The sequence below is a fragment of the Giraffa tippelskirchi genome, chromosome 4 (genome assembly GCF_054371585.1).
Source record: "Giraffa tippelskirchi isolate mGirTip1 chromosome 4, T2T-mGirTip1v1.2.pri, whole genome shotgun sequence".
NCBI lineage: Eukaryota > Metazoa > Chordata > Mammalia > Artiodactyla > Giraffidae > Giraffa > Giraffa tippelskirchi.
In genome coordinates, this window is record NC_137278.1 from 30,843,531 (window position 1) to 30,868,909 (window position 25,379).

The 25,379-nt window shown below is 37.7% G+C and overlaps 1 protein-coding gene across 50 annotated transcripts in view; it reads left to right on the plus strand.

The window, feature by feature from the left end:
- The window catches only part of NCOA1 (nuclear receptor coactivator 1), a 220,887-nt gene that overhangs the window by 80,143 nt on the left and 115,365 nt on the right, over positions 1–25,379 (plus strand). For 12 of the 50 annotated variants that reach the window (XM_081592675.1, XM_081592702.1, XM_081592678.1 and 9 more), the window contains exon 3: positions 4,936–4,990. The exons of 29 other annotated variants lie outside the window; for them this stretch is intronic. The gene's annotated coding sequence lies outside the window, so the exon portion shown is untranslated. Of the gene's footprint in view, positions 1–4,935; positions 4,991–9,736; positions 9,884–25,379 lie in introns of those variants that run through there. 9 more of the 50 variants (XM_081592698.1, XM_081592712.1, XM_081592676.1 and 6 more) reach the window with 4 other exon arrangements.

The following is a 25,379-nucleotide window of genomic DNA, read 5'->3' on the forward strand; positions in this document are numbered from 1 at the left end:
ATCACTTGCTTCTCCTGTCTCAGTCTTAACGTCTTTACCCCACAGTCCTTTGGCCAGAATCAGGATGTGGTTTTTTTTTTTTTTTGACTGTGCTGTATCTTCGTTGCCGTGAAGGCTTTCTCTAGTTGCCTTGAAGGCTTTCTCTAGTTGCCTTGAGTCGGGGGCTACTCTCTAGTTGCAGTGCACGGGCCTCTCATTGCAGTGGTTCTCTTGTTGGGGAGCACAGGCTCTAGGGCATGCGGGCTTCAGTAGTTGTGACATGTGGGGCTCAGTAGTTTCAGCTCTGGGGCTCAAGAGCACAGGCTCAATAGTTGTGGCCCATGGGCTTAGTTACTCTGCAGCACGTGGGGTCTTCCTGGGATCGAACCCGTGTCTCCTCCGTTGGCAGGTAGATTCTTCACTGAGCCACCAGGGAAGCCCCAGAATTGAGATTTTGAGACTTTAATTTGCAGTCTTTCAGTTTTATCCTCCTTCTACCCTAGGTAGTAGCCATTATGTTCTAGCTATCATGAGCAAAAGGGATATCTGCTCTCCAAAGTGAAAGAAACTGCACTCTGATTCTTTCAAGCTTGGTCAGAAAACATTAGTGTAAAAAAAATATCTTTCTTTGGGAAAACCAGACTTTCAAGACTTATCTTAATGCAAAATCTTTTCTTTAACTCAAAAGGCAAATGTTAAATATTCTTTTTTTATGTTTTTATCTAAAACTTCTCCAAGGAAGTGGTTGCTACTTGTAGAGCAGTAGAAAAGTTAGTAGAAGGAAATGCAAATGGGAGAAAATATAACTGTTTTCCTAATCATTAAGATATATCTACCCTCATTAACTCTTCTTTTTCAAAATTTCCTTGTTTTTCCCTATACGTTTACTCTTTTACCCTTTTATTGTGGTATAGATTCTTATATGATTATGTTTCTAAAACATGCGTTAGTTTTTATTTGATTTATATTAAGCCTGTAATTTTTGAATCAGTTTGTATCTTAATAATAGTTTTGCCAAACAGGAAAATAATCTGTCTATATTTTTTCCTATCTTTAAAAAACATTTATCAATAAGGTTTTGTAAAATTTTGAAACATGACTTTAAAATATAGAGCTAATATTCTTTTTTACATGATTTTTTTTCTTTTTGTTTTTGTGTGTGTAAGAAAGCAAAATCCAGTTTGCAACTCAGTTGCTTCTGCTTTGTGGCTCTTTCATGTGTGTTCCCATGGTACTTTGTTTGTCTGTTTTTTCTAAAATTCCTCATATCTGTATTTACCTGGGTGGATCAGGTCAAGGGCAGGGACTCAGGTAGTGCTTATCTTTATTTGCCTTGCTGCTGCTGCTGCTAAGTCGCTTCAGTCATGTCCGACTCTGTGCGACCCCATAGACGGCAGCCCACCAGGCTCCACCATCCCTGGGATTCTCCAGGCAAGAACACTGGAGTGGGTTGCCATTTCCTTCTCCATTGCATGAAAGTGAAAAGTGAAAGTGAAGTCGCTCAGTCATGTCTGACTCTTCGTGACCCCATGGTCTGCAGCCTATCAGGCTCCTCCATCCATGGGATTTTCCAGGCAAGAGTACTGGAATGGGTTGCCATTATTTGCCTTAGTGCCTAACAAATTCCTGCTCCTAAGAGACTTGGGGGAATTAGCACTTCCTGTACTCCTTCCCTGATTTATTTTTCTCCATAGTACTTACTATATTCTAACAGACTACATTATTTACTTGTTTTATTTATAATCTCTTTCCTATCACTAAATTGTAAGTGCCACCATGGCAGGGATTTTTAACTGTTTTGCCTACTACTGTATTTCTAATACCTAGAAGAATACATGGAACAGAGATGACCAGTGATTATTTGTGGAATGATTAACTAATGAATTGTTCATATTTAGATACTTGCCTGAATTATACCGTATGATCCATAAAATATGATAGGTATAAATGCTGATATGGAAAAAATTTATATAATCATAAAACCGTAGAGTTCAAAAGCTAGGAAAACCTTAATATCATCTAATTCTGTCTCATTTTGGGAAATGACCAAAAGGTGAAATGACTTGATTTAAGCCCAGGGTCAGTTATTTGTAGAGATGGAACAAGAATTGAGAACTCTTGAGTAGAATTTAATAGTTAATACTGATATTAACTATTAGGAGGATATGTGGTAGGCAAGATGTGTGATTATGGGTAAGAAAAAGGAATCAGAAATTAGGTATATGTAGGCAGGTGACCTGATCTCCCAGGCATCAGTTTCTTCCTCTGCAAACCAAGAATAATTCTACCTTTCTTATAGATCTTTCTGAGACATGTATGAGACAAAGCATATTAACTTAAGAATGCACACTGCCTGGCACTTGGTGAAGGCTCAGTGAAGGTGGCTCCCATTATTAGTATTTGGAATATTTTTCTTGATATCCCAGTAAATACCATTTAGGTTTTATTTTTTTCCTTCATAGCACATTAACAGAACATGCAACTGTGTATTTAATGTCTCTTTTCTCTGTTAGATTGTAAGTTTCATAAAGGCATCTTTATTGTGATGTATCCAATTGTCTTATACAATGCCTAAAACATGATAGACACTGTATATGTATGAATTAATTAACTTGAGAAGGTTGCTAAGAAGTTTGAAAAGAGAAACATTTGATGAAAACCTTTTGACTAACGAAGGTTAAGAATAAGTTGGGCAGCTTTATAGTAAAACTATAGGTACCTTCTTAGTCTCAAATCAAATATTTCTAAGGAACCTTATGCTTTTAATTTGTTTTTCCCAAGTAAACTGCTCTGCTGGAGAGCAAATTCACTGACTTCCTGGCAAGGGTATTAGTTGAGTTTATAAGATACTGTTCATTGTAAAGGACTGAATTAGCTTTTGGGGACCATTCTTGGATAAGATAAACTGATCCATTGAGGTACTTGATCTGTGGGGCTAAGCGATTAAGCACCTCAGTAACAGTCTTGAGGCCATTGTCCAGCCATCAGTCTGTCTATCTCTTGTTACTTTACCTAGCTTCATTTGATGAAAATCAGGAAAACTGTTTTTCTCCTCAAATTGCTATCCCCTCCTACTTTTTCTGTACTGTTTTGAAGCAGTAACCATGGTTACTAGTAAGGTCCTTGGAGCTTTGAAAACATTAGTCAGTTTCACAGCTGGAGGTAGAGTGATCTAGATAAAAGCAGAAGAAAAAAGCTGACTGTGGATTTTTTCCTTCTGTTGGAACTGAGTTCTTTCAATGGGGAGCACTTCACATAAAGTGAAATGTTCTTTATTCCCACCAGAGTAGACCATGTTTTCATTTAAATTAACAGTAGGCTAGCACCTGGCTCCTTTTTAGAGTCAGGAAAGGGAGGTAATGCTACCACTCACCTGCCCTCCACCTGAATCTCCTCCCTCTCTACCCTCTTCTCTCTCTTCTCTATTTCTTTACACCTCCCTACGGCCAGTAGTGAGTGAAGTAATACTGACATTTGAGGCCCAGATGGATAAGGTTATGAAGTTGCAGCTTTCGATTAAGGGGGAGGGTAAGGGGAGGAGTGAAGGAGCACTAAAATCTTGGTTCAATGGTGAAGTGAAAGTCGCTCAGTTGTGTCCGACTCTTTGTCACCCCATGGACTATACAGTCCATGGAATTCTCCGGACCAGAATACTGGAGTGGGTAACCTTTCCCTTCTCCAGGGGATCTTCCCAACCCAGAGATCAAACCCAGGTCTCCTGCATTACAGGCGAATTCTTTACTAACTGACTCACAAGGGAAGCCAAAGAATATTGAAGTGAGTAGCCTATCCCTTCTTCAGTGGTATAATGGTACCAGGAGCATATTTGTCAGGACCAAGGACCACCTCTTGTGAGAGGGCCAGAATAAGTGATTTCTAGAAGTAAATTTTGAGGGATGGTGGTGTTGAGAAGAGAAAGGAAATCTGTATTTATTTAGCATCTAGTATGTACATCTGAAGCTTCCCAGGTGGCACAGTAGTAAAGAATCCACCTGCCAATGCAGGAGACCCAAGAGACATGGGTTCAGTCCCTGAATTGGGAAGATCCCCTGGAGTAGGAACTGAACTGAGGAAATGGCAACCAGTTCCAGTATCCTTACCTGGCAATCTCATGGAGAGAGGAGCCTGGAGGGCTACAGTCCATGGGATTGCAAAGAGTCAAACACAACTGAGTGTGCATGTGCACGCGCGCACATGCACACACACACAGACACGAAGTACCTGTATTAGTACTTTCTACTGTATTATGCTGTCTCTTACTCTAGGCTGTGAAAGGACTCTGAAAAATTTAGAATAGCTGATTTATACCATCCTGTTTCTTGATGTTATCTAGACCAGGAGTTGGCAGACTACAGTCTATGGGCCAGATCCTGCCTACAGTCTGTTTTCAGTAAAGTTTTATTAGAACATAGCCACCATGCCCATTCATTTTTTGTAGTCTGTGATTGCTTCTGCACGTTGAAGGCAGAATTGAGTACTTGCTATCCTGTACAGAGACTGGATAGCCTGTAAAACCTGATGTATTTGCTCTCTGGCCTTTTACAGAAAAATCTGCTAACCCCTGATCTAGATGAGCTGGATCAGTTCTTCTTGGACCAGGTATGGGAAGGGTTATATTGGGAGGAAACACACTCATAGGCTGCACTCCTGTGGATATTAGAATAGTGGCATCTAGAAGGGACGATGCTGGGGATTTGGATAAAAGTGGTGGGCTCTCTAGCCATTTTCAGTCATAAGCCCAAACCTAACTTGTGAGAGGAAACTTTAAATGTGAACTTTGTATGTTGTTTTTGATGTTTCTTTGCCATCTTCTGTTCCTACATACATTGCCGTGTCTGTAGTGTCAAATGGACTTAACTCCAATTTTGTTTCTTACACTTCGATAAATGTAAACTTAACGTATCTTAATTGGAAATGAACTTGGAGATCATCTGCTCCAATATCCTTATTTTACAGACTCCAGAAACTGAGTTCCTAAGAAGTTATCCTATACCTGATGTCACAAAAGCAGGTTAGTTGCAAATCCTGGGAGTAAAGCTCTGATTTTTTGACTAATTTCCTGCTGTCTTTCATAGAGGCATTTACATATGAAGTCTACCCTCACCCATATATCTGCAGCTCTAAGAAATCTTCTTAGAAATCTAAAGAAACAACCAAAGAGGAGAGAAAGTGAAACTGAAGTCTCTCAGTCCAACTCTTTGTGACCCCATGGACTATAGCCTACGAGGCTCCTCCTTCCTTGGGATTTTCCAGGCAAGAATACTGGAGGGGGTTGCCATTTCCTTCTCCAGGAGATCTTCCCAACCCAGGGATTGAACCCCGGTCTCCCGCATTGTAGGCAGACGCTTTACCGTCTGAGCCACCAGGGAAGTCAAAAGAGGAGAGAAGTGCTACTTAACTCTGCTACTGGTTATCATTTTTAGTAAGTGTACCAATCTTTGATAAACAGAAGACTCTAGAAGATAAATTAGGCTTGTAAGGAGGACTGTAAATTAAGTTCCAGATATTTGCTGGGAAATATGCAAGTTATTCAAGTAAACACAGTAATTCCTCAGTAATTTATAAGTAAAACATTGTAGAAGCAAGAATCCATGTTGCTATAAGTGGAGTATGTAATTGTGTTTAAATGTTTTTCTTTTGTGAATTGTACAAACTGTAATTTATAATAAAACAGTTTAATTTATGACTTCATGATGTAATGAAAAAAATCTTCCTTAAGAAAATTAAATACTGTTTAAGTGAAAATACAAAAAAGGAATATGCCAGAAATTGTAGCCATTTTACTTTTATATTCCTGATAGGGATATTGCCATAACAACTGGGGCAGAGTCATTACGTATTTTCCTTAAATTCAGTACTGGAAAGGCCTCTCCCTTTATTGCATCAGAAAATAATAATAGAATTTCTTCTTGCTAGTTCCCCAGGGACGCATTTTAGACAGGAGAAATCCTAACAGCAGCATGCACACACACACAGAAATCTACATTGGAACCTCTGCTGTAAGAGCAGATATTAGTATCCTTTTGGCTTATTCTGAAGATGATTTGTAAAACCTTAACACCAGTATTAGATGCATGTATTTAATTAATCTCTACAGAATTGTATAATTGTTTCTTTTTTCCCTCTGTGTGCTAAGTCAGGCCCCTCTACTTTCTTTCTTTTTACATTGGAAAAGTTAATTTTTTTTTCTTAGCAATGTAAAATAATGAGCAAATTTAAGTTGCAGCTTAATAGACTTAACCTGTCTTAATTATAAATTAGGATGTGATGAAACCATTAAACTCAAAATACATCATTGCTATTTAATCTTTAAGAAATGTAAGCCATTTTAGCAATTAAATATTTTGTATTTCATTTATATCTTTATTGAAGGCCTATCTCCAAATGGATTGTCCAAATAAAAAATCAAAAGGAGCACCTATTTGTTTAAATTTGGAATTCCTAAGTAAATATTTTTATTATAGTTGGTTCATTAGAATTGAGATTGAGATATAGTCATAATGGTTTTGGGTGTCAGTTAATCTGGGACTCTTGACATACCAGGATAGCTTAATTATCTGAGCTAGTAGTTTTCAGTTCTTCAAAACCAGGTTTCTCTTTGATAGTCATTGAAGTAACTGATTCCTCTTTGCTATTACTTGAAATTTAAAGTAAATTTCATTTGTTAAAAAAAACCCAAAAGATTTAGGTACAAAGTGCTTTTTTTTCTCCTCCAAACTTATTAACATGTCCCCAGTTTATTGAATTCTGTATAAATTTACAGAACAGAAATTTATAACATGTGTTCCTTGGACCACTTCAGAGGGTCATTAAACTTTCTGATACTATATACAAAGTTTTGTCCTTGTGAAAATTATTTTGAGGTATAAAGTGTCTGACTTTTTATTGAAATCTCAAAGCTGTCTATCACCCAAAGTCAAAAAGCATTTTTTAATAAGGCTTCTAGAAGCTTCTTGCCTTCCAAAGGAATAGTGAAGGTAAATTTGCTTTGCTTTCTGTAGAATCTTGGCACGACCAACTTCGATTTTTCATAGGTGAGGAAATGGAAGCTCGTAGAAGTTAAGTGACTTACTCAAGGATATTGTTGTTAAATCCTTGTTTAATTAATGTGGGTTCCCCTAGGGCTCTTGTGGCATCCTGATAGATTTCTTAGGACATTTTTAACCTTCCAGCCTATGCACAAAGGTTCTTGAACTTTCAACTTGGTAGCAAGATATTTGAATACAAAGCTTTTATAGGTGCGATAGAGATCTCTCTAAATTTGCTCCAGTTGTTTCATGAAACATTAGCATGATACTCGTTATGTAGTTTCTTAGAGGATCTGTATATGGAGGGCCCCTAAAGGCCCAGAGGAAAATCTCTGAGTCTTCATAAAAAAGCAACCCACTCCAGTGTTCTTCATATGAAAATATAGGAGCAAGGTCGTGAGACTTCAGACTAAGAAATCTCAGGCCTGTGAACATTTTGTTCATTCATTTAACAGATGTTTATTATGTGCCCACTATGGGAATATAGGTTTAACTAGTTGATAAAGAATACTTGTGATAAAATATGAGATTGTGTTCATTTAATAATATCACCAGTTTAATTAATGTTGGAAGATGCTTTCCTTTCTAATTACTAACCCAAAGAAAAAATATTGTACAATAATATTGACAGCCATTTTATATAATAGTCATTAGTACACCAATCTGATAGAGTTGTGAGATATTATAAATTCTCAGACTACTGGTAATTAAGGAGATCTCTTTGTTTAAATATAAGACCAACGCAGGGGGAGAAAAAAGATTTTGTTTTGTTTACCATTTTACACTATCTGATAAAGATTTAACTATTATTCTTAAGTTAATTCTTTAATGTTTGAATTTAGTGGTCATATTTTACATTGTGAACATAGATCCTGAATTTTTACATTACTTGGTAATACATGGTAGTGTAGTTGTAAGTGTGGAAAAAAGTGTATGGCAAGTGTGCGGCAAATTAATTGGAAGTATCCTTAAATGAACTTGAATTTCAGTCACTTTTCATGTATACTTAAAAGAAGGATTTTCAAAATAAGAATTTTATGATTTAATATACATTTCAAAGATCGAAAGACTGATCCCATTTTACAATGTTTATTTTACATAGTATGCTTGAGATTTATCAACTGTGAGATTTGTGTGTCTTGCCAATTTGAGTTAATCAGTTTGGCCTTTTAAACTGAAAAAAGATTCTTCAACATTCTAAATCTTACTCTTTTAAGATTCCTTAGCCAGTTCTTACAAAGTAATCACTCCAAAGAAATAGTAACAATGTAGTATTTATATTGTGCTTGTTTTCACATTCTGTTCTTTTAAAATGTTTTTACTTCATTTATGTATTTTTAAGGTATATAATTGGTTTCCAAGGGTGACTCTATGATGAACGATATTTTCGTTAATAGGCAGTTAAGATTCAATTGATGCAGGAGCTTCAGCTAATATATGAGTCCCTTCCCTGTGCTCCCATGAATAGTATCTTGAGCTCATAACCTTATAATATTTATTACATTATTTTAATTATTTGTTTCTTCAACTAGACCACCCCCACTCCCAAGTCTTTGAGGAGAGGAATCTAGATCAACTTTGAATCTTCAGGATGTGTGATAGCACACAGCAGACAGTATATGTTTTTAAATGAATAAATTGATTGAGGGACTACCCACATTGCAGAGGGTCATTTGCTTTATTCACAGTCTCCTGATTTAAATGTTAATGTTATGGAAAAAAACCCAAACAAACAAACCCTTCACAGCGACATCTAGACTGGTGTTTGTATATCTGGGCACTGTGGCTTAGCCGAGTTGACACACAAAATTAACCATATAGATACCACGTAAGTAATTAATCTCAGTGGGGAAAAAAGATTCCTTAGTATTGTCATAAATTAGCTATAAAAATTGAAATTAGTGTAAGAAATATCAAGTTAAAATTAAAAAGAAACATTCATGGCTGTGGCTAGGAATATATTTGTATAATAGAATTTTTATGTCAATGCAGCATGGGAAAACAAAGCATATGAACAAGTATAACATAATACAGAATAGAAAATTTTCAAGAAACAATGATCAGAATGGGGTTGAAGGCAACTATTCTTAAAGAATAGAAATTTTGATCAAATTTTTAAGAATGTGTATGCTGCTGCTGCTGCTAAGTTGCTTCAGTCATGTCTGACTCTGTGCGACCCCACAGACGGCAGCCCACCAGGCTCCGCCGTCCCTGGGATTCTCCAGGCAAGAACACTGGAGTGGGTTGCCATTTCCTTCTCCAGTGCATGAAAGGGAAAAGTGAAAGTGAAGTCACTCAGTCGTGTCCGACTCTTCTCCACCCCATGGACTGTAGCCTACCAGGCTCCTCCTTCCGTGGGATTTTCCAGGCAACAGTACTGGAGTGGGGTGCCATTGCCTTCTCCGGAAGAAAGTGTATAGCTATGCACATATATGGAGTTGGGGGATAATCCCAGTAAGTAGAATATTAAAGCCTTATGAGAAGCTGAGAGAAGAAAAGACAAGGAAAAAACAAAAGGGGGCCTTGAATATATATTTTATATTTTTTAGCTGGGCAATTATAAAAAACTTGTGAGGAATAATTAGGAGGAAAGTAAGTAAATAAAAAAACATTTCTTAAGGTACTATTCTGTGTGTGTAATGGACGAAAGTGGTTTATAAGCCCATGTACATTATGTGAGAACCTTGGCAAAGATGTGTAAATAGAGAATCCCCAGATCTCTTAGCAACTGGTGAGAGAATTGACAGAACTTTGTGATTTAATGTTGGAGACATATTTGAGAGAGATACACTAATTTTGTCTAAATTGGCAGTCTGGTGCCATGAAAATAATGTTGTTAATTTTGACACTGATGTGGAAATATAGAAAGTGGACAGGTAGAATATGATGAATGATATATAGATAAGTCTCAAGGGGTATTCAATTGGATAAAAGTTACTGTATACTGTACTATAATACTCTAATATTTTACTCTGAGGCATAAAATATACTACTTTCTTATTAAGGAATTTTATTCTACTTGGTGAAACCAGCATATTTTTATTATAAACTTTATAGTGTGAAGTTTAATACTTGAAGATATCAGACATGAAATTACTGGTTAACCATCTCTAACCATCACATGTATAGTTGGTATGTACTATAACAAAGACAATGAAAACTGTAGAAGTTCAAAGTGAGAGGGTATTTAAGACTGCTGTCTGGGAAGAATTTATGGCAGGTATCAGATTTAAGCTCTTATATATAGGATTTGAAATGTTTTACATAGTGAGGTTAATAAGGCAAATGGAAAGCCCCACAAGTTGGAGGCTTGCTAAGTCACCTCAGTCGTGTCCAACTCTGTGCGACCCCATAGATGGCAGCCCAGCAGGCTCCACTGTCCCTGGGATTCTCCAGGCAAGAACACCGGAGTGCGTTGCCATTTCCTTCTCCAATGCATGAAAATGAAAAGTGAAAGTGAAGTTGCTCAGTCGTTTCTGACTCTTAGCGACCCCATGGACTGCAGCCCACCAGCCTCCTCTGTCCATGGGAATTTCCAGGCAAGAGAGTTGGAGGCTTAGTGATGACTAAAAGATACTACATATTTTAAATAAGACTGTTAATTTGGATATCTTGTAACTTACACACAGCTTTTATCTGCTTATTATATATGATGAATCATTTTGATATGACCTGCAATTGTAGCATCATCAGTTGTATAATTTACCTTTCTTTCCCTTTCAATTCCTATTCTCTTCTTTAATCTGTCAATGTCAAAAATTCATGAAAATACTGGTCACTTCTTGAGGTAGCATTGAGATTATCTGTTATTTCCTTTTGGTCATTCTTTAGTTTGTCATTACACTGTACGTGCCTTTGTTTTCATTAGTTTGGTTTGCCCCTAGTCCCAAGTGGTATTAATTGGGATATTTCTTGGTCCAGAGCCAAAATATTCCCACTGTTGTCATTGTGCTTGAGCCTATCTTCTCTTGCTTTCTTTCCAGATAGGAGCCTCTTTAAATGATGGTATTTCTTCTTGTGCCTGCTTCTCAAGCCCCATTTAATTTCTCTTCTCCAAACCTCATTGCCTCTTACTGTTATTACTCCCATGGTAAATCTCTTCTTTGGATTGCATTTATAGCAGTTTTTATGATATGCATAGAATTTGAATTACTGAAATAAAACTGTTTTCCATTACCTCAGTTAATATTGGGTATCCCAGTTTTCATCCAGTCAGATGATTTTTCTTTACAAGTAGTCAGTGTTTTCAAGGTTTCAGTATAAGTTATCATCTTGCAGTACAAAAATGGTATCTGATATTGTTAAGGTTTGTCACAAAGTTAGAATATTTAAAATGTGAAGTATACATGGAAAACTTTCCGTAATTCTATAGCATCAATATTTTAAAAAATAATACTGTTGATTTATAATCAGACAATGAAGCTACACTTGAAACAATGCTGGGAGAAAAGGATTTAATAGCTCCTTAACATCCTAATCCCACTTATTGCCCTGAGAGTTTTATTCATTGAAATTCCTCTGGAGATCATTCTGTGGAAAACAACTCCTTCTTCCTCCCACCTTTACTCAGGAGGGCAGATTACAAGTATTTCTTCCTTTGCATGTACTTTAATCTTGCTTAGAGCTATTATGTCTTCCCCACTTCATTGTTCATTGTTACTGCTTCTGTAGTTTCAAAAAATAACCACTATGGTCACAATTCAAGAAGAGCATTGAGACTTCCACGTGGCTGTCAGTTAGAATTTACTGAGTGGTCATATGATTGGGGAACTAATTGGATGGTGAACTGTTAAAGTTTTTAAGTAAACTCTAAATTCTTCACTACGTTTATGTGATAACCAGTAGTTTCGTGTATAGTTCTCTAGGTAATCAAGACAATGTATTTTGGTTAATAAATAAGGAAAGAAATAGGGTTATTTGAATATTCGAAAACATTGAAGTTATTCTCCATAAAATACTGTTCTGTAATCTCCTTAATCCACTTAATAAAAATTTATTGCCTTCCATTAGAAAATAGACATAAAATATTGTTTAGTATGTTAATATGGACCAAGCAGTAGTATAAATACCAGCCTAAGAAATAGAATTTTACCAATACAGTGGAAATTCCTAGTGTAAATAAACCTTTCTCAGCACATCCCTCATTTTGTCACCTTCTAAATCTAAACACTATACTGAATTTTGTGACTGTTACTTTTTAATTTAAAATACTTTTTACATATATATCTATACTTAAGTAATATACTGTACTGGGGCTTCCCAGGTGTCACTAGTGGTAAAGAACCCATCTGCCAATGCAGGAGACATAAGAGAGGCAGGTTCGATCCTTGGGTTGGGAAGATACTCTGAAGAAGGGCATGGTAACCCACTCCAGTATACTTGCCTGGAGAATCCTATGGACAGAGGAACCTGGCGGGCTATAGTCCATAGGGTCGCAAAATGTTGGACATGACTGAAGCTCCTCAACACATACACACACATACTCTACTGATTTATTTATTTTTGAACAGTATAAAAGCAGTATATTGTATATGTTCTTCTTAATATCTACTTTAAGATTCATTTGCATTGCTCTGTAGCACATTTTGGAGAAGGCAATGGCACCCCAACTCCAGTAGTCTTGCCTGGAAAATCCCATGGACGGAGGAGCCTGGTAGGCTGCAGTCCATGGGGTCGCTAAGAGTCGGACACGACTGAGCAACTTCACTTTCACTTTTCACTTTCATGCATTGGAGAAGGAAATGGCAACCCACTCCGGTGTTCTTGCCTGGAGAATCCCAGGGACGGCGGAGCCTGGTGGGCTGCCGTCTATGGGGTCGCACAGAGTCGGACACAACTGACGCGACTCAGCAGCAGCAGCAGCAGTAGCACATTTATTTTCATAGCTAGTTATGAATATGTGATGAATTGTTTTATCCTTGATTTTGTTTTTGCTATTATGAACAATACTTCAGTGAGTTTCTTACAGTGTCTAGTGGTATATACATGTACAGGCATTTCCACCTAGGAATAGAATTGCTAGGTCATAGAGTATATATATATGCACGTTCAGTTTTAGTGCTAAATTGTTTTCCAGCTTGGTTTGTTGCACAGGAGGGCTAGATGTACACTAAAAATTTCCTCTTCTTCCTGGGCACAGAGTTAGGTTGTATTTTACACCTCCCTTGCATTAGGAATGTCCACTTAAATGAGTTCTAGTCTCTAGAATGTGAGTAGAAGTAATGTATGCCACCTTCAGGCTTAGTCCTCAAAATTATGCCATGTGTGATGATCTAGTTTCTTGTTTCCCATTTTCTGGCCAAGTTTTCCTTCATACTAATTCTTTCACCTCCTGTTATATATACTATGCTAGAAAGACTAAGTATTCCCTGTACAAGTGGAATACAGGTGGTGATTAGTGAATGTCCTTGACTTGTTTCTATTTTTAAAGTGTATGCATCATATATTTTACAGTTATCTACAGTATTTTCTGTGTTCTCTAGATATCCTTTATAAAGTAAAGTCTTTCTTAAAAATCTTAATGATTTTTATAAAAATTTTATCAGTAATGTTGAAGTTAATCAGGTGTTTTACCAGTAACTTCTGGAATCATCACTTGGCTTTTCTCCGTTATGAATTATTTGTGAATAATATTTATAATACTTATTATATCTTTGGAATATTCCTATTCCATACTTCTATTCCTAGCATAAACTCAGATTGTTAAATCTTCCATTTATTTGTTAATAAAAGTTTTCTTTCACTATCTACATTTTTTTTTGGATTCTTAGTTTGAGTATATTCATAGTAAGGGTATAATGGATGTAACTAAGGGTCTGGTAAGGATGTGACTACCATTTCTGAGTTCATAGTGTCCTTCGATCCAAGGGATACCTAATAGCTACATTTATCAAGTAGTTAGGTCAAAAAACTTAATAAGTATGTATGTGCTAGCAACTTAGCAGCTGTTTGAAAAAATAATACACATGAATTCAAAGAAGCAGTAATATTTTAATTTTATTCTTAAATAACCACAGTTGCTTACTAACAGGATGTGTGCATCTGAGAGTACTGCATAACTTCTCACATCTTGGGCTTAGCTTGGGTACTGTGACCCTCATTTCCTGTTTCATGTTGATTTCCACATGGTGCTTGCTTTTTATCACAGCACCTACTATAAACTCAGATTCACAACAAAAAGAGGTCGTTAGAAGGAATGCAGTGTGATTTACTGTTGGAACTGTGAAAGAATATGTGATATCTGACAGATGTGTGTTGCTGTTTCCCTCAAAGGGATTGTGATTGTTTTGTCAGGTTCAAAATAATTCTTGAAACTGGACATTATGGTCTCTCTGGTCTCAACTTCTGGTTTTTCTCTTATCTTTATTCATCTTCTTTCTTTTCTTTCTTTTTTTTTGTTACTTGATCTTCTGGCTGTAACTGCCTCCTTCTTTAAATATGGGAATGTTTCCAAAGTAATCCATTCTCCTTTCTTCATACTTTTTCTTGGTCCTCTCATCTATTCCATTATTATCAATATGTCGTTGATTCTGAAGACCTTTATATCCCACAACTTTGGAAGTCAGCTAGATAGATCTACTTGGATGTCATATTCATAATTAATGTGTACATAACTGAAAATTCATTAGCTTCTCTCTCAGACATCTGTTATCTCCTGTAAATTCAGTCTTGGCTAAATGTCTTTAATATATACCTAGACTCCCATTACAGGACACTTGGTATTTGTAGGATTTATTTAGAGCATATAATCCTGAATTATATCTACTACTGTGGGCAGGAATCCCTTAGAAGAAATGGAGTAGCCATCATAGTCAACAAAAGAGTCCGAAATGCAGTACTTGGATGCAATCTCAAAAATGACAGAATGATCTCTGTTGGTTTCCAAGGCAAACCATTCAGTATCACAGTAATCCAAGTCTATGTCCCAACCAGTAACGCTGAAGAAGCTGAAGTCGAACAGTTCTATGAAGACCTACAAGACCTTCTAGAATTAACACCCAAAAAAAGATGTCCTTTTCATTATAGGGGACTGGAATGCAAAAGTAGGAAGTCAAGAAACAGCTGGTATTAACGGGCAAATGTGGCCTTGGAGTACAGAATGAAGCAGGGCAAAGGCTAATAGAGTTCTGCCAAGAGAACACACTGGTCATAGCAAACACCCTCTTCCAACAGCACAAGAGAAGATTCTACACATGGACATCACCAGATGGTTGATACCGAAATCAGATTGATTATGTTCTTTGCAGCCAAAGATGGAGAAGTTCTATACAGTCAGCTAAAACGAGACCAGGAGCTGATTGTGGCTCGGATCATGAACTCCTTATTGCCAAATTCAGACTGACATTGAAGAAAGTGGAGAAAACCACTAGACCATTCAGGTATGACCTAAATCAAATCCCTTATGATTATACAGTGGAAGTGAGAAATAGACTTAAGGGACTAGATCTGATAGAGTGCCGGATGAACTATGGATGGAGGTTCGTGACATTGTACAGGAGACAGGAATCAAGACCATCCCCAAGAAAAAGAAATGCAAAAAAGCAAACTGGCTGTCTGAGGAGGCCTTACAAATAGCTGTGAAAAGATGGGAAGCGAAAAGCGAAGGAGAAAAGGAAAGATATACCCACTTGAATGCAGAGTTCCAAAGAAGAGCAAGAAGAGATAAGAAAGCCTTCCTCAGCGATCAGTGCAAAGAAATAGAGAAAAACAATAGAATGGGAAAGACTAGAGATCTCTTCAAGCAAATTAGAGATACCAAGGGAACATTTCATGCAAAGATGGGCTCAATAAAGGACAGAAATGGTGGGGACCTAACAGAAGCAGAAGATATTAAGAAGAGGTGGCAAGAATACACAGAAGAATTGTACAAAAAAGTTCTTCACGACCTAGGCAATCACGATGGTGTGATCATTCACCTTGAGCCAGACATCCTGGAATGTGAAGTCAAGTGGGCCTTAGGAAGCATCACTACGAACAAAGCTGGTGGAGGTGATAGAATTCCAGTTGAGCTACTTAAACCCTGAAAGATGACGCTATAAAAGTGCTGCACTCAATATGCCAGCAAATAACTCAGCAATGGCCACGGGACTGGAAAAGGTCAGTTTTCATTCCAATCCCAAAGAAAGGCAATGCCAAAGAATGCTCAAACTACCTCACAGTTGCATTCAACTCACACGCTAGTAAAGTAATGCTTAAAATTCTCCAAGCCAGGCTTCAGCAATACGTGAACCATGAAGTTCCAGATATTGAAGCTGGTTTTAGAAAAGGCAGAGGAACCAGAGATCAAATTGCCAACATCTGCTGGATCATCGAAAAAGCAAGAGAGTTCCAGAAAAACATCTACCTCTGCTTTATTGACTATGCCAAAGCCTTTGACTGTGTGGATCACGATAAACTGTGGAAAGTTCTGAAAGAGATGGGAATACCAGACCACCTGACCTGCCTCTTGAGAAACCTGTATACAGGTCAGGAAGCAACAGTTAGAACTGGACATGGAACAACAGACTGGTTCCAAATAGGAAAAGGAGTACGTCAAGGCTGTATATTGTCACCCTGCTTATTTAACTTATATGCGGAGTACATCATGAGAAACGCTGGGCTGGAGGAAGCACAAGCTGGAATCAAGATTGCCAGGAGAAATATCAATAACCTCAGACATGCAGATGACACTACCCTTATGGCAGAAAGCGAAGAAGAACTAAAGAGCCTCTTGATGAAAGTGAAAGAGGAAAGTGAAAAAGTTGGCTTAAAGCTCAACATTCAGAAAACTAAGATCATGGCATCTGGTCCCATCACTTCATGGCAGATAGATGGGGAAACAGTGGAAACAGTAGCTGACTTTATTTTGGGGGACTCCAAAATCACTGCAGATGGTGAGTGCAGCCACAAAATTAAAAGACGCTTACTCCTTGGAAGGAAAGTTATGACCAACCTAGATAGCATGCTGAAGAGCAGAGACATTACTTTGTCAACAAAGGTCCGTCTAGTCAAGGCTATGGTTTTTCCAGTGGTCATGTATGGATGTGAGTGTTGCAGTATAAAGAAAGCTGAGCACAGAATAATTGATACTTTTGAACTGTGGTGTTGAGAGTCCCTTGGACTGCAAGAAGATCCAACCAGTCCATCCTAAAGGAGATCAGTCCAGGGTGTTCATTGGAAGGACTGATGTTGAAGCTGAAACTCCAGTACTTTGGCCACTTGATGCAAAGAGCTGACTCATTTGAAAAGACCCTGATGCTGGGAAAGATTGAGGGCAGGAGGAGAAGTGGATGACAGAGGATGAGATGGTTAGATGGCATCGCCGACTCAATGGACATGGGTTTGGGTGGACTCGGAGTTGCTGATGGATAGGGAGGCCTGACATGCTGCGGTTCATGGGGTGTCAAAGAGTCCGACACAACTGAGCGACTGAACTGAACTGAATCCTGAATGAAAGTAAAGTTTTAGCCAGAAAGATACCTCATCATAGCGTTGTTTTTAATAGCAAAAAATTGGAACTAATCTAAAGTGCCACACTCTGCTTAAAAACTCACACACACAGAAAAATATATCTTACAGACAATGTAGAAGAATATTTAATAACATGAGAAGTTGTGTGTATAAAGATTTAGTCGACTTCCCTGTTGGTCCAGTCGTTGAGAATCTGCCTGCCAACACAGGGTGCATGGATTCGATTCCTGTTCAGGGAAAATTCCACATGCCATGGGGCAACTAAGCCTACGTGCCTCAACTACTGAAGTCTGTAAGTCCTTGCTCTGCAACAAGAGATGCCATCACAATGAAAAGTCTGAGCACCACAAGTAGAGAGTAGCCCCTACTGCTGCGACTAGAGAAAGCCTGCATGCAACAACCAAGATCCAGCACAGCCGAAAATAAATAAAATTAATAATAAAGAAAATTATGTTAAAAATTTAGTGAATAAAGTCTCTTAATATGTGCACTGATCATTAAAACAAAATTATAAAGAATTACATGTGTATTCTATATTTGTAGAAGACTATGTATACAAATGTTTGCATTAATTCTAGATGAAACAGTTTTGGGTGGTTTTTATTGTATTCTTTTTATTTGTTTGTATTTTCTAGACTTGTACAGAAAACATGAATTATTTTCATAATTCATACATGCTGGCAATTGGGGCTCTCTTTTTCACCTCCTCCTCTTGTTGGTTTAGTCCAGTGTCTCATTCAACCCCGCTGTTGCTGCATTGGTTCAGCTACTCAGTGTATCAGAACTAGTCTATCACAACAGCCTCCTTCACTCTGTTGCTCAGCTGCCAGAACTGTCTTCCTGAACATCTTAGTTGGTTGGGTTCTTCCTTTGCTTAACCTTTCCAGTTTAGGTAACTAAATGTTACATCTCCAAACCCATCAGGAGTAGAGTGAGTTTTGAATGTTTTTCCATGTTATCATTGTCTGAAGGCCTTCAGCCTACTGGAATTTGACCAACTGCAAGATGACACACAACATTTTCTTTTAACCCTAACCAAGTCAGTTCTGACTAGAGAGCAGATAGTCATGCCAGATTGGGGTTGGAGGAAGGGAGAAAGAAAGGGAAACAGTGGGAGGGAAAATAAAAATTGAACTCAGGTGTTTGCAAATCTTTGCTCTTTGCTCATCCCTTGCATTCTGCCTCTGCAACCTGTCACACTTTGTCCTTGCTTGGTGGACTTTTGTTTGTTTGTTTGTTTTCTATTGGAGGGACAATTTATTGGTTTTCTTGAGTATTTAGTCAGTAAGAACAAATAGCCGAATAAAGAAAATCCATCCATTTTAGTGCCAATTATTATATCAGCAAATCCTATTAGGAGTATTTATTGAAGCATGTCATGCTAATAGTCCCAGAGTGTAATTATACTTGCAGATTTTTCTTGCTTTCAGGAGTCTCTAACATGTTCCAGATGGTTAAATAGGAAAGAGTAGACATTTTGTACTGTCTTTTCAATTATGATTAGGAATATGATGTTACTTACTACTTACATTACATTATTGCTTTTGTTAGATCTAAACATGAGAGGAATTTAAACAAAAAAAATTTTTTTTTAAACTCTTCTACTATGATCAACAGTTAACAGGACCTTTCATAAGTTCTTTTCCCTCTATTAAATTAATTACTTTAATTTAAGCATCATTAAAATGAGATAATTACATTATAAGTAGTCATTTCTTTTTGAATGTAATCCTTAATTTATTCTTGGAAAGTATTCACTTGGGTTTGTTTTAGACTTAAAATTACATGGTGAACTTTCTTGAAAAAATTTACATGAGCCCAAAATAGAATTATTTTCCAAACTTTCAAAGGTTCTTTGACCTTTTTCACAAACTAATATGACCCTGGATTCAGAATACTTTAAATTTTGCCAATAATGATAGTGATGACTTTCATTCGTCTATTCATACTCTCATGTCTGCCATTAATGGACTATCCAGCTTCTCTCATTTGAAAGGCAGTTTACCAATGATTATGCACATAGCCTTAGATTTTGGAATAGAAATATTAATGGATCATAGGGATCCAGACCCATACTCCTTGACTTCATTATGGCCTTACATTAACCAGTTTGCTAACTGGTTAGTTGGCCTGAAGAAATATGTTGTTTTTTAATAAGAAATAGAATACTCTGTCATTCAGTTTAACTGCCTGTGTGTTTTCATAATTGTTGTGTGGTGGGGGAACAAATTGTGTCTTCCTTAGACTACCATTCTCTGTCCTTGGAGCTCTTTTCAAGAGTTCTTGCAAAGTAGAAAACAAGTAAGAAACATAAAAAATGTCATACCAACATTATTTTTTTGGTGATGAATAAAACCAAGCCATTCCTAAAGATTTTATTGGGGTAAAAGGGGTAGTTTACACTCTATCATCCAGCAAGACTTAACTTCCCCTCAGTTGCTTTTAAGTATCTTTGTTCCTTCTCAGACTTTCCTGTTTCTCATTAAGCTACTACATCTTCATCTCTTCTTGATTTTCTCTCCCCCATTTTAGTAGAGTTGCTCTTTAGGAAAGAACTAAACTGTTGTAGTTTAGGTGTTACATTTCATTTTTAGCTCTTTGAATATGGACTCTCTCCAAACCCTGGTGTTTTCTCTTGCAGTATGACCAAAGCAGAGAGGTAAATTATGTTGCAGAATGATGCCACAGAAATAGGCATTCTCCAATTAGTAGACTAATCTAACAGTTTTACTACTTTCATCTTTCTTTCCTCCCTGTGTTCTCACCACCAAACCTTTGCCTAATCCCTTATGTTAATAATCTAGTTTGTCCCCCTCATCCCATTCATACTCCTCTTGAATTTGTTTAGAAAGATTTGTAATGTCCTTTGACCAGTTTAATGATCCTCATTCTTTTTGGGCTTTCAACTTCACTGCCATTCTTGAATTAGAACAGATTCACTAATTCCACAAATTAAACTTCTGAAATGTTGTGTACCTACTCTGTGCCAGTTTAAAAATGTACACCTGCTGTTTTACAGTCTAGTGAGGAAGGTAAGTGGTATACATAATCACACAAACAAATATGTAAAAACTATGTATTTTTAATTCTATGAAGAAAAAGTTGAAACTGTCATGGAGGGCTGATTTTGATTACTGGGGTAAGAGAAATTGAATTGGAGTTAGAGCTTGAACAATGAATAAGGAATTGAGCAGGTGAAGAAAACAGGGATTATTCACAGCAGAGATAGTATTGTAGTGAAGGCCATGGAATGGGGGAAAAAGACTGGGGAATGGAAAGGAACTGAAGGACAGATTAGTGTGGCTCGAGTGTAGCGTACTGTGTGTTGTGAGTTTTGGGTTTTGTCATATATGAGATAAAACTTCATGGAAAGAGTCTAAGCAGGAATAGGGTGTCGGATTTGTATGTCTGTTGATTGATGATTTATTTTTGAAATAGACTAGATGGGGCTTGGTGAGTAACATACATAGGGTATGAGAGTGAAAAAGATTTCAAGGGTGATATCTGAGATTCTGGTAGCAATTCTTTTGAAAATAGCATGTCTCCAAAACAGGTGTATTATAAGAATTGTTAGTATTAAAATCCACTGGTATAGGCTTTTCAGTATTTATCTCTTTAATGTAAGTATAAAAGTAGATGTAAGAGTCATTTATATTTTAGATTTAGTAGTCGATATGCAGGCTGTTTAAACACACAATTTTGGTTTTAAGGTGTTTTCGGCCTTTTTTAAGGGGAGCAAGTAATCAAAATTAACATACGTTAAGATATGATCCCTGGGGAGAAGGAAATGGCAAGCCACTCCAGTATTATTGCCTAGAGAATCTCATGGATAGAAGAGCCTGGTGGGCCACAGTCCATGGGATCACAGAGAGTCGGACACGACATAAGAACTAAACAACAGCAACATTAAATGTTTAGTATCCGAACAGTTGTTGAGTATGTACAAATATTACCCTGGTTTTTGTAGTTGAGGAAACTGATGCATGGAGAGGTTAAGGTCAGAAAGTAGGTAATGATGGAGTTGGGCTCCAGAGCCCATACTTGATAATGCTTTATTACTACTGTTTGTTTCTAAGGCAAACCGTTCAGTATCACGGTAATCCAAGTCTATGCCCCAAACAGTAATGCTAAGAAGCTGAAGTTGAACGGTTCTATGAAGACCTACAAGACGTTATATAACTGACACCCAAAAAAGATGCCCTTTTCATAATAGGGAACTGGGATGCAAAAGTAGGAAGTCAAGACACACCTGGAGTAACAGGCAAATTTGTCCTTGGAGTACAGAATGAAGCAGGGCAAAGGTTCATAGAGTTTTGCCAAGAGAACACACTGATTATAGCAAACACCCTTTTCCAACAACACAAGAGAAGACTCTACACATGAACATCACCAGATGGTCAACACCAAAATCAGATTGATTATATTCTTTGCAGCCAAAGATGGAGAAGCTCTATACAGTTAGCAAAAACAAGACAGGGAGATGACTGTGGCTTAGATGATGAACTCCTTATTGCCAAATTCAGACTTAAATTGATGAAAGTAGGGAAAACCACTAGACCATCCAGGTATGACCTAAATCAAATCTATTACGATTATACAGTGAAAGTGAGAAATAGATTTAAGGGACTAGATCTGATAGAGTGCCTGATGAACTATGGACAGAGGTTCATGACATTGTACAGGAAACAGGGAGGAAGACCATCCCCAAGAAAAAGAAATTCAAAAAAGCAAAATGGCTGTCTGAGGAGACCTTACAAATAGCTGTGAAGAGAAGCGAAAAATGAAGTAGAAAAGGAAAGATATACCCACTTGAATGCAGAGTTCCAAAGAATAGAAAGGAGAGATAAGAGCCTTCCTCAGTGATCAGTGCAAAGGAATAGAGGAAAACAGTTGAATGGGAAAGACTAGAGATCTCTTCAAGCAAATTAGAGATACCAAGGGAACATTTCATGCAAAGATGGGCTCAATAAAGGACAGAAATGGTAGGGACCTAACAGAAGCAGAAGATATTAAGAAGAGGTGGCAAGAATACACAGAAGAACTATACAAAAAAGATCTTCATGACCCAGATAATCACAATGGTATGATCACTCACCTAGAGCCAGACATCCTGGAATGTGAAGTCAAGTGGGCCTTAGAAAGCATCACTACGAACAAAGCTAGTGGAGGTGATGGAATTCCAGTTGAGCTATTTCAAATCCTAAAAGATGACACTGTGAAAGTGCTGCAGTCAATATGCCAGCAAATTTAGAAAACTCAGCAGTGGCCACAGGACTGGAAAAGGTCAGTTTTCGTTCCAATCCCAAAGAAAAGCAATGCCAAAGAATGCTCAAACTACCGCACAATTGCACTCAACTCACATGCTAGTAAAGTAATGCTCAAAATTCTCCAAGCCAGGCTTCAACAATACGTGAACCGAGAATTTCCAGATGTTCAAGCTGGATTTACAAAAGTCAGAGGAACCAGAGATCAAATTGCCAACATCCACTTGGTCATCAAAAAAGCAAGAGTTCCAGAAAAACATCTATTTCTGCTTTATTGACTATGCCTAAGCCTTTTGACTGTGTGGATCACAATAAACTGTGGAAAGTTCTGAAAGAGACGGGAATACCAGGCCACCTGACCTGCCTCTTGAGAAATCTGTATTTAGGTCAGGAAGCAACAGAACGACATGGAACAACAGACTGGTTCCAAATAGGAAAAGGAGTACGTCAAGGCTGTATATTGTCACCCTGCTTATTTAACTTACATGCAGAGTACATCGTGAGAAACGCTGGGCTGGAGGAAGCACAAGCTGGAATCAAGATTGCCAGGAGAAATATCAATAACCTCAGATATGCAGATGACACCACCTTTATGGCCGAAAGTGAAGAAGGACTAAAGACCCTCTCAATGAAAGTGAAAGAGGAGAGTGAAAAAGTTGGCTTAAAGCTCAACATTCAGAAAACTAAGATCATGGCATCTGGTCCCATCACTTCGTGGCAGATTGATGGGGAAACAGTGGAAACAGTGTCAGACTTTATTTTTGGGGGCTCCTAAATCACTGCAGATGGTGATTGCAGCCATGAAATTAAAAGACGCTTACTCCTTGGAAGGAAAGTTATGACCAACCTAGACAGCATATTAAAATGTAGAGACATTACTTTGCCAACAAATGTTCGTCTAGTCAAAGCTATAGTGTTTCCAGTAGTCATGTATGGATGTGAAAGTTGGACGATAAAGAAAGCTGAGGACCGAAGAATTGATGCTTTTGAACTGTGGTATTGTAGAAGACTCTTGAGAGTCCCTTGGACTGCAAGGAGATCCAGCCAGTCCATCCTAAAGGAGATCGGTACTGGGTGTTCATTGGAAGGACTGATGTTGAAGCTGAAACTCCAATACTTTGGCCACCTGACGTGAAGAACTGACTCATTTGAAAAGACCCTGATGCTAGAAAGATTGAATATGGGAGGAGAAGGGGATGACAGAGGATGAGACGGTTGGATAGCATCACTGACTCAATGGGCTTGAGTTTGGGTAAACTCCAAGAGTTGGTGATGGACAGGGAGTCCTGGCGTGCTGCAGTCCATGGGGTTGCAAAGAGTCAGACACAACTGAGTGTCTGAACTGAACTGAACTCAACTACCTGGATTTTCAGAAGGAACTGGTTGCCTGTAGGCAGATGTGAATAGCTAGATCTTGGTCAGTTTATTTCACTAGTGTGAGGTTTTAGTGTGTCAATAGACTGCTGCTGCTAAATCGCTTCAGTCGTGTCCAACTCTGTGCGACCCCATAGACGGCAGCCCACCAGGCTCCTTCGTCCCTGGGGTTCTCCAGGCAAGAATAGAGTGGGTTGCCATTTCCTTCTCCAGTGCATGAAAATGAAAAGTGAAGGTGAAGTCACTCAGTCGTGTCTGACTCTTCGCGACCCCATGGGCTGTAGCCTACCAGGCTCCTCCGTCCATGGGGTTTCCCAGGCAAGAGTACTGGAGTGGGGTGCCATTGCCTTCTCCGGTCAATAGACTAGGCTTTGCTAATCCATGCTGTTATTGATGTGCACCTGGGTTATTCCTGTTTTTTGCTCTCATAAACATTGCTAACATGAATATTTTTCTTCACGTCTCTTGTTGCACATGTGTATGAAAAATTTCCCTGAGGTCATTCTCTGTAGTGCTGATTCACTGTGGAATACTTGCCATTTACCAAGATTTGTTTCCCAGCTCTGTCCCTTTGGAACTGTTGTTCTTATCAAAAAACGTTATTTTACCTATCTTTCCAACGTAATGCAATTTTATCTTCTAAAAATACCTATGAATTTACCCAGATTTTTAAGACACCCCAAAAATTGTGTGAAGAAATAAGTACTTTTCTGGAGAGAAATGGCAAGATATTCGTAAAAGCATTTTGTAATCATAAGAACAATGAAGTCAGTCTTCTAAAAATTGAAGATTAACAAGAAAAAATAAGCAAATATTTTTATTCTATTAAGAAGAACAGTTCTATTTTTAAAGTCTTGATTTCTTTTAGGCCTTCTCTTCACAGTGTTAATAAGAAAAGACAACTATATACTGTAGAGAAGTCAAATAAATAAACTTTATAGACATTTGAAAACTGTTATGGATGGCTTGATTTCAAATTTCATTTAGATCGTTTTTGTCTTTGGTTTGGAGAGTATGACTTTTGTGTCATCGCTAATAGGAAAGTTGGTGGCATCACTTTTTTCTTCATTCTTTCACGAAAACCTTTTGATCCATCCCAAGGAAAAAAACTTATTTCTTCATACAGTTTTTTAGGTGTCCTTTTCTTTCTTACAGTTTATTTAGGGTAGAGTTAGTAAGAACACAGATGTAACTTCAGAATCTTAACTACATGTAACCAAAATAATTTATAATTGCCACTAATGTTAATGGTTTACTTATAACAACCTATTATTGAATGACAGCG